This window comes from Pungitius pungitius, chromosome 10 (genome assembly GCF_949316345.1).
Source record: "Pungitius pungitius chromosome 10, fPunPun2.1, whole genome shotgun sequence".
Classification (NCBI taxonomy): domain Eukaryota; kingdom Metazoa; phylum Chordata; class Actinopteri; order Perciformes; family Gasterosteidae; genus Pungitius; species Pungitius pungitius.
The window spans coordinates 7,832,295-7,846,260 of record NC_084909.1 but is presented as its reverse complement, the minus strand read 5'-3'; the positions used below and the strand labels follow the sequence as shown (position 1 = coordinate 7,846,260).

Genomic DNA, 13,966 nt, shown 5'->3' with positions numbered 1-13,966 from the left:
CTCTATTGGTTGTGGAGAGAAAGTTCCCAATGCCAGGTAAATGCTGCTGTTTGCATGTCTTGTTGTAAATTAGTAGCACATTTGTTTTTTAAAATACAGACGAACAGAAAATATATTGATACTGATTATGTCACGTGACAAGAATAACCGCTAGCGACTTACAATGTGAACGGGCAGAGACTGGTAGTACATTTTAAATTGTAATTGTTAATTGTTACCATTTTGTTCTTCATTGTTGTTTCATAGTGTGGATATTGTTTTAAAACTAAAGTTTGGGGGACATTTTGGGGACATGCTGCCCAGGTGGCCCGACAAATACTAAGTATTGATACTTAATAATCCGGCGGCACATAACACCATAGAGAACTCACAATGTGTCATTTTTAGAGTTTGGTTTAGACAAAGTAAGGCCAGCAGCTTCATCCAGTTTCCAGTCTTCATGCTAAGCTAACTAGCTCCAGTGGTAGATTGTACAAAAATTGTTTCCTTCTGACGTAACTACACTCAAAAGAAAGTCTTATGGGCCTGAATAGCACTTACAGCACCTAAACTTCATTTCATAATGTATGGACATAATATAGGAGGGGATGGTAAATGTGGGCGATGGCATTGTAAAGGACAAAAAAAAAATCAGTTGTTACAGAATGCTAAGCTAAGCTAACTAGCGCCAGTGGTAGATTCACATGTGAGTGGTGGCCTATCGAACATATAAGCGAAAGAGTCGTACCAGAGAGAACTATTTAATTAAATTTGAAGCAGTGTCTCTACTGAGAGTTCTGCGCCGGGGTTCACCAGCCACGGGCCAAACCCTGCCGTCTGCTCCGGGTTCTTTCTGTGGGTCGAGCCGCACCTCGCTTTGCTGGTACTTTCGCCAGTAATTGTCTGCTAAACAATTCCCTCCACAAGCCCCTCAGGAGGACATCCAGTTTTAAAAGCCCTTTTCCCTTGAACAGCGGAACGTTCCGGTTATTTTCCTTGCAGGGGCAGAAAAGTGCGCTAGTCTGTTAAGCCACCACCAGAACAAATGGGTAGCTGCCAGACATGGCTGAGGGGGCGGGAGAAGATAGCATTACACATTATTGTGTTCATTTTAAATCTAGATATTTTTCCTAATTTTCTCACATTTTCTCTTGCCCCGCGAAAAACACAAAGACATCCCTTCTCTCCCCCCAACACGTGTAATTGCAATTTGCAAGACCTAAACTAATTTTACGACACAGGAACACCTGTATTCATCTCCATATTAATAGAAAACAGGAAGTATAAATCCCAATTTTCCAGCAGCCAGTGTCAGTGAAGATGTTCCTTGAGGGAAAAAGCTGTCTCCTCTCCATTAAAATATTGGTGCCCCCCACCCCGGTTCTCCCTCCACAGCGTCCCCTTCACAGCCAAAATCAGATATCATAATTATGAATGGCACCAAATCTACATCACTGGACGTGACACTTTTAATATACATAATATGCCAATGCACATTTAAGTCTCCGCTGGTAAGGTGTTGAGTTATAGTGCTGTGTGGCGCCTCCTCCAGGATACCGACCCCTGTGAGTCTCATTTGGCTGTGGGAAAGGGAGGCTTGACGGATCAGCTCATTTGGATTAAGCGCAAGTGCAAGGCCTGAAATATCTTACAGAAAAAGAAAAAAAAAGTAGAGCGCTAACTTTTACGTTACTCCTGAAGCCACTAAAAAATCTTATTCTCACTGGTCACCATTATGAATCTGCATTAACCTATTCATTCAAGGGGACATTCAGTGTTATCCTCTTAGACATATTATAGGCTTTTGCAACACTAATGATCATTAAATTTACAATTGTGACCATTAATGAGTGTGAGTCGGACTCTGGGCTGCATCTGCGCTCCGGCGCCGCTGCCTGTGTGTGTCATTACAACATGGACCCGAAGGCTCGGGAGCCATTGTCAGGTCAGGCACTACAAAAGCTGCGGCTGATGTAGGTGGTCTACGTTGCCTCATTAGTAACAACACAAGCAGTGGTCTAATGAACTTAAGACAACGCTAATTAATGGAAGAGAACAAAGGCTTAACATTTTTAGAAAGTGTGTATGACAGCGTTTAAGCCCACCTTAATCCGTCCAGTGACGCGGCGCCGCGGCGGGCGCCTCGACCTCGCCGCAGGTCAGCGGGAGCCGCTCCCCACCTCGGCTGATATAGTCACCTGTGACAATCCTTTATGGGCTGATAAAGTAAGGGAAGTCTCTCAAGGAACAGTGCGGTGACTTGGCAGAGGGTCTCCCCGGGGAGCAGGTGTCAGGGTTGTCTATCAGAAGCCTGAAAGGAGAAAAGGGACGTGTTACCGGGCTCTATTGTGCCCCAGTTGTCATTGACTGATCGGGTCCATTTAGCCGGCTTTCACAGTGAATGAAACCACCTGAATAGATGAAAGCGAGACAGCCTTCCCCGACAAACAAGGAGCCCTGGAATATTCATGGAGGATCTGTGAGGAAAAGATTAATGTATTAGAAATTAAAATGGGGCCCGGACGTATGATCTTGCTCTAACACTTGGCCAGACCTGTGTCACCCGCCGCTAGCGCCTGAAGTCGGCACATGCTGCTGCCAAGGTGGAGAGGAATCATTAAGCACCCTGCCATTGTGTGAGCAGAATAATCAAACTTCACCCCCCCCCCCCACCTTCATTCTTTCCCGCAGCACTGACAATGAATAATTCTGAAGCCATTTGCAATGTTAACGGCACCTATCTGGGCCATCCATGGCTTTATGATAAGAGCCCCAAATATGCATTTCAACAGTCTGAACAGAAGCTGCTTCACCGGCATTTCAAAGGACACCTGTCAGTCATCTGAAAGAGCTGTCAGTCTCTGTCACGCAACGGTGCCGGTGAAATGGCCCAAAAGATAATCTTTACTCCCTCTCTTTCTCTCTCTCCACCTCTCTCTTTCATATCAGAGCAGTTACATTTGCAATAGAGTGACAAGTGATTTACACTGGAAAATGGATTGTGTTTAAACTGAAAAAGAGAGAGGGGGGGGGGGGGTATTCTTTTAGGCGGCGTTATTCTTTGCCAGTGTACAGCTGTATCAAATATGCTATCATAAATGTGATCTTGGCTACACTGAATGTCATTATGTTTGATACCACGGGCACTAGACGGGCTACTGAGCTCGAAGGTGAATTCGATAATTCCTATCTGTCCCAACAGAGCTGTGCGTGGGATCAAACAGGTTCACGTTTCCAAAAAGTTTGACCTTCAGTTATTTTTCGAAATTGAGTTGACTTCTGTGTTGCGTATCTACAGTGCCCCGTCACATCTCTATCGATTTTTACTTCATAGAATCTCTGTTTGTTTTTTTTCTTTACTATTTTTCTTCAAAGAAGAGACGAACAACTGATTCACTGCAAAACCAGTTTTGGAGCCGATGGCGATTGCGTGGACACTTTGTTGGCGAGCAGACAAAACAAGCCCCCTGCCCCTCCACATGTCGGCCAGTAATTTGTTAAGCACCAGTAACTTGTGCGCCACCAGCCGTTGGTGATATTTACAGCTGAGTGCGGAGGACGCGTTTGGACCGAGGCTTGCGGGGCGGCGATAGACCCCGGTCCCGCTCCCCTCATGGCCGCTCCATGGTGGGAGGACGGCCAACTCGGGCCACAATACCATGAAATCACAATGCGGAGGTGCGGCGACGAAGACAAAAGTAAATTTGACTGCCGGCTCAGCGGAGCAAGGAGAACGCCGTGTGCTCACGATACCGAGTCTGGATCTGGAGAATGACCTTTGTGACAAGTCACCCTCTCCAGAATCTCCCCGGCCGCCTTCCAAAACGTACACTGGAGTCCAATGGAGCCACGGCGTGGATGGCTCAGGTTTTTTCCCGCAGTGCACCCACCACTCACCCAACCGCAAGGAGATCACAGCTTAAGTTGCGCTCACGTTATATTCGCGAAATACCAGACATCAAGATCACATTTTGATCCACTGAAGTCCACTGAAAGGGCCCGCAAACGGTCTCCGACGTGCTCCTGGGATCTCTGCCAACCGCCCCCCCCCCCCCTCCCAGAGTCACTTCAGTTCATCCAGTACGAGCCGATACACAAAGCTCTGTGGAAACCCTTATGCTTACCCATTCAAAATTCTTTGTTGTTTTCCAGCAAACGGGGTCATTTTCTCACAGAACAAACAGCAATTTAAGGAGGAATTCAAATTTTGGGCACTCCTCTTTGTCACATAGTTTCCACACCATGTCCGTTCCTTCCACAATCTCCTCATTGTGGCTCTAGGAGGACCCGGCTCGAGAAGTGAGTCACTCCATGAATGTTCACTTTCATTTCAGAGTGCAGTCGGCTGGCGTGATCCCAGATACTGAACCCTGACTCACCGGGTCTTTTTTTCTGGATGGAGCGCTGTGTTCGTCTTCCTTTGTGAACAAGGACTTGCATTCCCACTATTGACTGGATGAAGTTCATCCACACACATGAAATGAAATGACGAGTGTCAGAAAGACAACAAGGCTGCTGTGAACACAAACACGGCAGAGGGAGCCCGCTGAAGACAAATGAGCGCGCGTTCAAATAACTCCGCAGTGAATGAAAGTTAATCAAATGAAGTGAATAAAAGAACAAAAGCGAGTAGTTATCTTGTCTGCAGTTTTTTTTTGCTTCCATCTGGAAGTTCTCACACAAATGAATGTCAATAGATGTGCATGTACAACAGCTTTCTTACAAATTATTCAGTGACTACAATTTGCAGTTGAAAAAGTCACACGCAGGAAGCCATTTACCTGAGTCACAAATGAGTGTGTAATTGAGTCCTTGGGGAGAATAACTCAGCTTAACTACTGGAAATAATGTGTAAATTCAATACATTTCCTAATGAGCTCATTTGAGTTTGCTGCAATTATATTTGCAAGTCGAGGTGCAGATAGGACTCGCAGCGGAGTTGAGGTGAATAAAACCAGCTCCGTTGCATTCATTAAAATTAGCATATGGACCTGTCAACACTTCTCAGAGGCACGTTGTAACAATGCCATTTAGCCCCGCATCACGCACTGCCAGTGGAATGAATGCATGTGGTGGGTAAATGCCTCCCCACCCCTAGCGACAGGGGTGGAATAGGACTGGCAACGCTGGCTCTGACGCACAAAAGAGGCTGCGTCTTTAACAGCCAGCCCCTGGCCTCTGACCAGGGGCCATCCACATCAACCCGGCTTACACTCCACCATACCTCCCAGCTACTGGCCCAGCCAACCAGCACTATGTGTACGATCAGACAGAGCGGGAGAGGAACAAGACTGTGTGTGTGTGTGTGTGGAGGTGGGCGGGGCCGCGGAGCAAGGAGATAGAAATAAAGATAGGTCTCCGCATAGTGAGTCTCTGTATGTTCCCTTTAAGCTCTCTATTGATCTTCCTAAAGTGCCTTTTTCATCTCAACTAACTAACTTTTAGAGTATATATTATAAACCATTATTCTCTTCTACAAATGCCCACAGTCTATCGCCTGATAAACTTAAAAACTATTCTTATCAAAAGGTTCCAGGAAGGAGAGGTCCATGAAAGAAAGCCCCCCCCTCCGTTATTGTTGTTTGTCATCATTACAGCGGAGCTGCCAGTGAGAGAAGGTATTGTTGCTCAGCGGAGCACACGAGGCCCTCGTTGCATTGTTGTGCCAGGATTTTAAAACAGGCGCGAGTTATCAATAGACCGCAGACTATTCGACTCACTCGGCTGTGCCTCTCGATACACTTCAGAACCTCAACAGCCAGCCATGATATCACACAATTGGGCTGCTTAACTGACAAACACTTTGTTTCCAGATGGCTCCGGGTCTGCGTCTAATGGACGGACGGTGCCATCACTCCAAAGCCATCTGACTTCCTTCTAGCTCTTTAGGCAGAACAATGCACTGAATATATACTGTACACGGCGTCAGTTGGACGGCACTATTCCAATTAATGTAAATCTCATTAGAATTTGCCATTTTGGGTATTAGAAGCCACACTTTATTAAGACATAATTAACCTCGCGATTCGCTTATGGCAGCAGAAATGGAGCCGGAGAGGAATAAAAGACATGGCCAAGGAGAAGACAGAGCCTCAGCTGTGATTACCTGGAGCAGAAAAGCGAATGTGAAGGCCTTGGGCTGGCTTTGATATTTCCATCGTCCGTTTGTCTGCTATGACCTGGGCTTCATCTAACAGACCTAGACTGGAGGTCAGGAGGAATCAAGGGGATGTACAGGAGAGGAGAAAGTAAGACTAGGAGCACAGTTGAAAATGTCCACCATAAAAGAGTTTTCCTCTCCCTCCTTATTTAACTCACACACACACACACACACACACACACTCACACTCCCCCACGCTCATTATAGTTACCTTTTGTCTAGTATTTGCTAACATTACCACTCTGCCTGCAGCACTAAAAGAACCAGGACCAACTTTATTCTGTCAGAGTGCTTATTAAAAGTTTACATTTTCTCACTTCTGTAATGAGGATGAAGGGAAGCTTGTCTTCCCTTTATGAAAAACTATAGGCAATAGGGTAAAAATGAATTTAATAAAGCCGCACTATAGTCTGTTCATGACAACGCAATGATCTATGTTGTTACGGATTATCAAATGAAAACACTGGATATCAAGGGTAGTTTATGATGGGCATACATTCTTATGATAAAGATCCACTCTTTGTCGAGTTGTGTGCCGTGAGAGACGGTGTTGATAGACTTATTAGCGTGTTAGCGGGACCTGCGCTGCGGCCGCCAAGAATACAGTAACAACAAAGAACAATATGACAGGTTTACATGAAAGAAGCGGTGTGTGTAACTACAAATAAAGCCGTTAAAATGAACCCCATTAAGTAGACGCAACAAAGTAAAGCTCAATAGCGCAACCGTGACTGAAAATGAATTTAAAGAAAAGAAGAAGCTTCAAAACGTTTAAGAGAGGTGGAGCGTAGAGCCGAAAAACAACAAGTTCATTCATTGGTTAGTTGATCAAGCTGATGTAAAAGTCGCTCTGTGGATGTTCTCCTGACCCGTTCTCTAACGGGGAATGTGGGGAGACACATAAACTGAATAATTAACTTGAATTGTTGTACATTGCGGCTCAAATCTGAATCACCTGTAACATTTTTCTTTCAAGTAAATGTAAAACTACGTTCTCCTCTGGAGTGGAGTACTGTAGCAAACTATTTCAGGATATAACGAGTTTGAATAGTAACTATAAGTTACTTTTGTTGGGGGACCTGGGGCTCAGGTTGCCTACCTTGCCTCGCAGTGCAGCCCGTTTTTGTTTCTGTGAAGCAGATGGGGGTCCGTAGCCGTGACTCAGGTGCGTGACGCTGGTCCTGAAGACGTGACAGGTGTGCATTGCACAGCATCCACAGGAGCGCAGCGGTGAGTGTGCAGATGTTTGCCTGAGCGGGCCTCGAGAAAGACATTACATTACATTACATGTCATCTAGCTGACACTTTTATTCAAAGCGACGTACAATAAGTGCATTTCTTCAGACGGAAGCTTTGCTGCAGCTACCAGCTCATTCTGAAACAGGCCTGTCTTCAAAAGCAGGAATTATTCGGTGTGACCCGTATTCATTTTTGTAACAAAAACCTTTTCTTTAGTTGACATCAAAAGGAGAAGTTGTGCTCAAAAAGTCTGATCTACTCGTCTAACCTCAATGCCAGCTTGAGATGTTGTTTCAAAATGGATATTGTGCAGAAATGGGAGGCTCTGTCAAAATAGTGCATGTGATTTAGATGGATAGATGGTTGCATACCTGCACAGGGGTTCATTTGTGTCATGAAACAGTTGCAGGATGATAATTAATCCAATAAAAGCCCTCCTTAAAGCTGGTCTAACAGCAAGCTTGGGTAAAAGCTATTTAAACTCAACAACAAGAGCGTAAAGTCACTTGATGGATGACAACAGGCTACAGCATGGGAATTTAACTGCATTTTAAATCTGCCAGAGCTTTCAATGACAGCTCACAACCGTTTCTCAAAACATGTTTTTGTGTGTGGAGTAATACAGCCGAGCTCAAATTCCTCTCGTCCCTTCAAGCGCAAAATACAAAAGGCCTGGACTGCCACCACCTGATTCAATCAAGTGTGTTACATTGTATACCCATGGGCAACAAGGCAACTTGTATTTTAATTAATAATGTAATACCCTGGTCTCAAAGCCTTGACCCCTGGCATTCTTGCGGCTTTTTTTTTTTGTAAATACTCTCAAGATCCGAGCAAAGGTGCTGGGAGCATTTCTCTACACACATGCAACTGGATTTGATAAATAAAGCTTGAAAGTAGCACTGCTGCATTTGGAAGCACTATGTGAGTAAAGAGCAGTTAGCCTTATGTGATCGCTTAGGAACCAAGAACAATGTGGCACATAACATTAACTATGTACAGAATTATTCAAAGAAAAATGATACTAATACTAATACTGGAGAAGGAAAGAAAATGATGACAAGAATTTAAGTACAGGCTAGAGAAAAATATCCAATGTAAGCAAAGGACATGGTGTGAACGAAAGTTAACGTTAAGGGCTATGAAGACAGAGACATGGCCGTGGGTGCTGTGTTGTGAGGAATAACGTGCACAGTGAAGGGTAAACGCACGCTTCTTTGGAGATCCTGCACCGCAAAGGAAGCCTGAGGGAGCTCAAGGGCTTGTGGGGTACGGGCTGTATTCAACCTTTCTCTGCAGCCACACACACACACACACACACACACAACAACAGGGAATGATGGCACTCTTACAGTACGCCAGGAGAAGTACTGACACTTTTGCACACGCTCACAAAAATGTTAACCAAACATAGAAAAGTAAATGAGGGATTAAATTGCACGAAGACACAGGAAAATATCAGACGTTTTACAAAGCTGTTTTTAGAGAGATGTGAAACAATTCATGTATTTTCATGTGCAGAAGAAAAAACACAGATCAATTACCTGCCAATGATTTATATATAACTGTATATATCGTTTATATATAGTGTATTTAAGACAGTGTTTTCAAAGTGTTTGAATATCTACAACACAGCTGACAAAATATCAAACAAGCAAGTATATTATCTATTTTCTGATATCCCAAATTTAATTTGTAACAGAACAAACATTTTAATTAGCTGACATGAGCTCGGCCACGGGTAAATCTAAAGTGATTATTCCTGCCCTCAGAGAAAGGCTGTCTCCCTGCGCTCTGTCAAAAGGTCAATTATGGCCCCAAACCAGCATGCAGTGACAGTGACCTGGAAGCGCTACTGATGACCCCACATCCAGGGGCCCAAAAGAGTTGATCATCTAACATGCAGGCTGCCCGCAGCAATGGAAATCTGACATTTGTCCTTATTCAAATGAACACAAACAATATGCATCTCATGCCTCTCCCTAACCTGTGCCAAAACTAAGGCACACGGAACCAGCGGTCTTAATGCGTTGTCCTCCCATCCAAGTTCATGCCCTTCCCCGTGAATACAGCCGCACGGCCATCACCCGCAGAGCCTGCAAAAAAAGGCTCCATCGTCACCAGCACTAACAGCGGCCATCATTGTTCCAGTCTACAGGGGTCAAACAGGGAAGGCCGATGTTAAGGGTTTGTTTGAGTACTGCAGAGAAATGAAGAAAGATGGATTGATGTTTAGTTTGTTAGCATTTTTCATGTGGATGTTTCCTCACGTTGAGACAGTGTTATTGCTCATGCTGCTCCGTGTCTGCTATGTTGCACAAATAGAAGGCTGCAGAGAAAATGCACGGGCAATGTTAGGCTATTAACCAACTACACCACGGGCGCACCCTCAAGGGTTTAGGCACATGTCGATCATAGTGAAGGAGACCTATTGGGTCTCACTGATATGATCTTACTGGTTTTGGAGAATAATGGTGGTCTATGGTAGAGAGGATTCACTTTTGATTGGACAAACATATTTCTCTGATCAGGTCTGTCTTGATGACAAAACATATCTACAATATTACTACACAAAATCCTTGAAGTTTTGCTCAAATATGGCAAATATCCATAATGTACTGTGCCTTCATGCCAAAGCCAATATAAGCCAGTTTACTGCAACACAAGGGGGAAAAAAAGCTTTGCAAAAATACCTCTATAAGAAGGTTATTGCCGTAGCACCGGCTGTGTACAAGGTAAATTCTTACTGAATGGCACTTGCCTGAAGCAACACCTACCATAGTAAATGCTTATCCATGTGGACTTCCCATCTCATGCTGTTTTGTCTGTGTGTGCAGAAGGTAGCGGCCTGGGCTGGAACTGTATGACACAGAGCCAGGGCTCTCATGTCTTCAGGGCGTTCCACAGAGCATGATCATGAAAAGCAGAAACATGAAGAAAACTGCAAAAGGTTGAGCCATGGAAACGTCTTTCTTCTTCACGTCAGTTAATTTCCTCTTTTTCCCCTTTGGTTCCACATCACTTTTCTATTATGTTTTGAACACTGTGAAAACATAATACAAATCATGCTTCTGGGAACCCCCCCCCCCCCCAAAAAAAGAAAAAAATCTAATCATTACGCCCTCAAATGAAAAAATGGATACCAGTGAAAAATGTAAGGGAATTGTTATTTTTCACATTCTAATTCACATCACAAGGAACCGAAGAGAAACGCATGCTGTATATCAGATTGGTTTGGTGCCTTTTGCCCCGAGCCATGCGGTACACACTGATATTAGTTTTAAATACAGATTGCCGGCAATAACAAAACAGAGGAGTCCGTGCTGGGCTCCGGTCTGGGGTCCCTCCCGTTGCCGGCTGGCCAGGACAGCTTCAATCAAAAAGCTCAAATAAATGTACTTCTTTGGGCTCTGTCAACTGTAAACTGTTATTGATCCCGACAAATGAAATTTGTTCACGTTGATCGATCAAACACATTATCTGTGTTTTCCAGTCTATTACCAGCAAGTGGAAACTCAGGAGGCATCAATAAATAGAGCTGGGTCACCGGCGGGTAGATTCAAGCTGGAAGGGCTGTAAAAAAAAAAGCACAAAAAAAAAATCAGGCGACCACACATAAGCACTTGTGCTTAAAGGTAATGGACCTGTATCCTGACCAAACGCTAAGTGCCCGGGGTGTCTGGATGGGGAAAGTACCTTCAAGGTCTACAGACACTGTATACTTGCCCTCCTCCTCCTCTCTTCTGCCCTTGCTAATTCCACCCCCCCCTCCCTCCCTTCCCCTCCCTCCCTCTCCACCTTCATACACCAACACGTGAAAGCCTTCCAGCTGGCACCCAGCGCCAGCGAGTTTGGCAGGTTGGAAGGGAACATGAGAATTAAACCTATATCTCCCCAGCTACCAGTTCTCAAATATCAGCGGAGTCCAGCCCTTCATCGGGGACTGATGGGAAGGAAAGCCTGTCAGTGAACAAAAAAAGCTCCTTCTGGCACCGCTCCTCTCGTCTGTGCTTCACACGCTATCACCGGGGTCACGTTGCCATAAGGAAGTAGCTACAAACGATCACGCACGAGGAGGGGGGGGGGGGGGGGGGGGGAATCTATCGGAGGGACGCATCCGGCCTTCGATTAGTGCGTTTTAACTCGAGGCCAAAAATGTATCCGGTTCTTCCACACAATTGGAAGCTGTCGACTGTGACCAAGACGAACGCGGAGAAGCAGACGTGCACGGCTGCCAGGTTTATGAGGTGCACTTAGCCAAAAGTGAGCAACGAATCCTACCTCCATGAAGGTTATGAAGTTTCTTTGTTCGAACCGTTTTGATCGGCCTTGATTCAACTTTATGTCCATTTTGGGGTTGTACTTTGGGAGACTCCAATTGATATAAATGCAGTAGCCACTTTTTAATACAAGACAAATCTAATTTGTGGTAACTGAATGTAAGACGCATTCTCACTTGAGATCAGAAGGTGTGTTTCTTTGGAAAATATCTGATGAAAGCTGTTTCTTAACCCTCAAATTGACAATAAAAAAAAAAAAACAGAGTGCAGCCCGACGGGGCATAAAAGTTTGTATCTGATCAGGAGAGTTATGTCAGGCAATTTATTTCAATCATATAACCGCTATTTCATATAGAAAACAACTATAGAAATGTGCATTCTTTCCAAGTTGTTCCAAGTTTATAGTCCTCGGCTGAACTACTAAAGCCATCTTCTGTCCTTTTGCATGTCTTCAGACTAACAGGAGTGACAGCTTGTCCACAAACTAAAGGCATCCTTACTAGAATTGAAATAACCGCCCCTCTACAGCTCCGATAGCTCCTTTATTATGGAAAATTATTTTAAACAGCATAAAGCGTCAGAGGCTCGTTTTTGCCATGTTTCTGCCACTATCACTCCAGCTATTGATAAGATGTCTAAATTTATTGCAGAATAATTCTGCAGGAAAAGAGATAAAAGGTTGCTGAATAAAATATGAGGCGAAGGCTGTAAATTGTAGCAATGCATATCATTTCATTCATATGTAGGACGCAATTACCATCTGCTACACTCATCAGTCCCCTCCTTTATGACTTAATTATATGTTTAATGCTATCAGATCAAGGAAAGGGCAAAACAGATGAATGAGGGAGAAAAAGAAAAGATTCCGCAACAAGACAAAAGGCAGATTAAAAGTAACATAAAGGGATGGAATTGATTTCATTTACCGGGAAATAGAAAAAGTTAATTTAGATACAATGTTCCCTCATCTCCTGTGCCTTTGTAAGATAATGCACGCAGTGTGTGGCCATTAGGTCTCATACCAGGCAAACAAAAGGAGTCAAGTTCCTCAAAACCTGGAAGTCGTCCTGCATTCATTTTTTTTTTTAGAAGAGAGCAAATTGGTGAATCGCTCAAACTGTTACACGATCGTTGCTACAATGTCCGTCCATGACATCAATGCGTTATCTTCAGAAAACTTAAGGCTCAGCAGAGGCCAGTCACAGAAGGCAACAGCATCCAATTGTACCGCGTTGGGGGGGGGGGGGGGGGGTTGTTTTGAATGACCCCCGTAGCACAATGAAAGTTCACAGCACTGAAACTTTGTGTTGGGATGCAAATGGTGTACGGCAGTGTTCTCAAAGAAAACCGGGCTTGTCCAAATGGCTGTGGGGTAAAAAGCTGGCCAGTGGGCATCCCAGGTGCCAGCGGGCACCGTCCTAACTGTGTACCTTTGGCCAGAACTCATTATGGGGTGACATTTAGGACTGCTGCTGTCCATGCCAAGTCAGCCCTCTGGATTGAGACAAATTATGTAGTTATTTTTTATGTCAGACATTAAGTCACGTGCAGTGGGAGCCAAATCGGTACCACCTCCGTGTCACCTGGGGAAAGGAATTGATGAAGGCTCCTCAAACTGCTCGAACAGGGGCGTTATTCAACTTTTTGGTCAAACATTTGGTCTTACAAAACATGACTGAATTTATTTGTGACCTGAGATTTCAATAAATATTTGATCATGAGCTAAATTATTATTATTCTCTAATTTACTCATTCTCTAAATCAGAGTTGTTCAGTTTGACTTATCGCTGCTCTCTCTTTCTGTGGATCCTAAAAACAGAACAAAGATACAGTGGTGACATGGAGGGCATCTTCTACCTGGACGCTGCAGGAGGGGCAGTGGTTTGCTTCGCTCTGCGGCCATTTCTTTCAAGCCTGAAAAAAACAAAAAACACACGAAACTAGCAGAACGAATGAAGAGCTTCGAATTTACTGAAAACGTTACTAAAGCCACACATTTATATAAAAAATACCTGACTTAAATCTATACGTTGTAATATAAAACAATGCGCCTATCCCATTTTCTTTTAATGATTTACACACATTTTTTTAATCCATTCAAACTAATAATATTTCAGTTGTGCGCGTCAATACTACACAAGCTTGTTTTTCCGCGGATGTATTGCAGTGGGAATAAAGCAACATGAGTTGTTGTTGCAGATTCCTCCATGAAGCCAAATGAACGTCATCGCCACCACCAGGGAGTGCACAACATGAACAGAACCAAAGCTCCATCTTGTGGACTAAATCAAGTACAACAAAACGGGAC

General features: G+C 44.2%; 1 long non-coding RNA gene across 1 annotated transcript in view; it reads right to left on the bottom strand.

Annotated features, from left to right (window-relative positions):
• The window catches only part of LOC119228427 (uncharacterized), a 33,670-nt gene that overhangs the window by 15,075 nt on the left and 4,629 nt on the right, over nucleotides 1-13,966 (bottom strand). The window contains exons 2-4 of the long non-coding RNA XR_005121509.2: nucleotides 13,516-13,572; nucleotides 2,391-2,456; nucleotides 2,085-2,290 (exon numbers count right to left, since the gene is read on the bottom strand). This is a non-coding gene — a long non-coding RNA (uncharacterized LOC119228427). The remainder of the gene's footprint in view (nucleotides 1-2,084; nucleotides 2,291-2,390; nucleotides 2,457-13,515; nucleotides 13,573-13,966) is intronic.